Source organism: Octopus sinensis, linkage group LG18 (assembly GCF_006345805.1).
Source record: "Octopus sinensis linkage group LG18, ASM634580v1, whole genome shotgun sequence".
Lineage (NCBI taxonomy): Eukaryota > Metazoa > Mollusca > Cephalopoda > Octopoda > Octopodidae > Octopus > Octopus sinensis.
Window position 1 is genome coordinate 51,245,823 of NC_043014.1, and position 2,405 is coordinate 51,248,227.

Here is a 2,405-nt window from a genome sequence, read left to right on the forward strand (position 1 = left end):
GGTAACGGCGGGGAATTTATCAAGCTGGTGAACCTGCTAGACATAGCAACTAAATTATACTCCAGTTTTGACTTAGGGTTGAAAAATTAAAAAAATAAAAAATAAAAAATAAGAATATATGGGCGGTTGGATAAGTTAGCACCATAGAAATGCTGAAGGAATAGGTGGGGGTTTGGATGACTTTCAGGAGAGACCTGGCCAGAAGCGAAACGGCAACAAGCGTCTGTGGAAACGGTGGACCTGCTAGGTACAGAATGCAAATCATATTCCAATCTCGCCTTAGTTTTAAAAATGAAGTAAAGAAAAAAAAACTATAAAGAGATTGGATAAATGCATTTCTGGATACTTAATCGCTAATCTTTGTCCAGAAGTAAAGGTTATAGTAATAAGCCTTTGTTAGACACGATGCTTGAAATTTTGTAGTGAGGATGCTGGTAGATTACATCCATCCCAGTGTTTAACTGGAACTCATTCTATCGATCTCGAAAGGATGGAAGGTAAAGTCGACCACGACGCATTTTCCAGTCGGGACGTAAAAGCGGATGAAATGACACTGGGCATTTTTCCGGTTTGCTAACGATTCTGTCAGTTAACCATAGTGATACTTATGTTGGTACGTGGTATGAGATAATGGAGGTAGAGGGGCTAATCGATTATATCAACCACAGTACTCACTGGTGCTTCTTTTATTTCGACACCGAAAAGATGAAAGGTGAAGTTGACCTCGGCGAAATTTGAACTCAGAACGTAAGGAAGGATAAAATGCCGCTAGACATTTTGCCGAGTATGCTAACCATTCTTATTTCTTTACTACCCACAAGGGGCTACACACAGAGGGGATAAGCAAGGACTGGCAAACGGATTAAGTCGATTATATTGATCCCAGTGCGTAACTGGTACTTATTTAATCGACCCCGAAAGGATGAAAGCCAAAGTCGACCTCGGTGGAATTTGAACCCTGAACGTAGCGGCAGACGAAATACCGCTAAGCATTTCGCCTGGTATGCTAACGTTTCTGCCAACTCGTGTTAACCATTCTGTCACCCCACCCTCATAACAATAATAACTGCTAGTCTTGTGCCTAAAGATAAAACTATTTTCTTGATATATTAATTTGAAACCAGCCTGATGTAATGAAGTCATTAATCGCCCCTATTCTATAAATATTTACTTTATAAGCCCCTGAAGGATGAAATATAAACTAATCCTGTTTGGATTCGAACCAGAACGTGTATTAATGACCGCTATCCTGAAAATCAGTAAGAGATCACTTGATACTGAAGCCCTTAATAGAGTATATGTGTAGGGTAACTTACCTTTATCCCAAGCGTAGAAGAGACACACGTGAAGACAATTAATGCTGTCGGTATTCAGTCACTTTATCTCTTGCTTTTGCAATACCTATCACGAAAGTGAAACCAGATATTTGAAAGTTCTTACATTATAAGTTGGCGACATGTAAAGGGAAATATTATACTGGGAATACGTCAACGTCAGTATTGTAAAAATACTTGGTTATATAGAGTCCCGCCTAAGAAATGAATGTTAGGTATCCATTCTGATATATGATCTGAGAAGAAAGAACCTACATACTGGAAGACATTCGAGACAGAGGTGGATAATAATAATAATAATAATAATAACAACAACAACAATAATAATAATGATGGTTTCAAATTTTGGCAGAAGACAAGCAATTTTAGGAGGAATTTAAGTCGATTGCATCGAGCCCCGTAATTGAATAGTATTTTACATTCCCCAGCCAATAAGGAACAAAGGTAAATTTGGCCTCAGCGTTGTTCGAACTCTGAACTTAAAATCAGGAGAAATGGCTCTAAACATTTTATCCACGTGCTAACGATTCTGCCAGCTTCTCGCGTTCAATATGGTTTCATATTTTGTCACAAGGCCTGGAAATCAAAGGGGACGTGTTTTGCTTCTTTTCTCTTGGGGTGTGGTACAGTCATTTGTTGTGTTATTGCTTGTATTGTGTGTTGAGAGTGTAATGCGTTGGTTAATTGACTTGCTGGTGGAAGTTTATTTCACTGAGCAATTACTGTAAAAAGTGTTTCTTGTGTTTGTAGATCGTTTTATTCAGGATGTGTTATTGAATTGAAATCTCTCCAAATGGCAGACATTTCACTTTTTATTCGAGGGTATGAGAATAAGTCTTCAATGTTTCGAGAGCGTACTCGTTTGCAATTTAATCCTTCCATTCAATACATCTCCATTTGATAACATGTGGCAGTAATATAGTTTTCTGGGAAGCATCCCGAGAGACATTCGTTTTGTTTAAAAACAATAATAATCATTTCTACTAAAGGCACAAGGCCTGAAATTATGGGGGTGGGGACTAGCAGATTACATCGACTCCAGTGTTTCACTGGTACATATTTTATCGACCC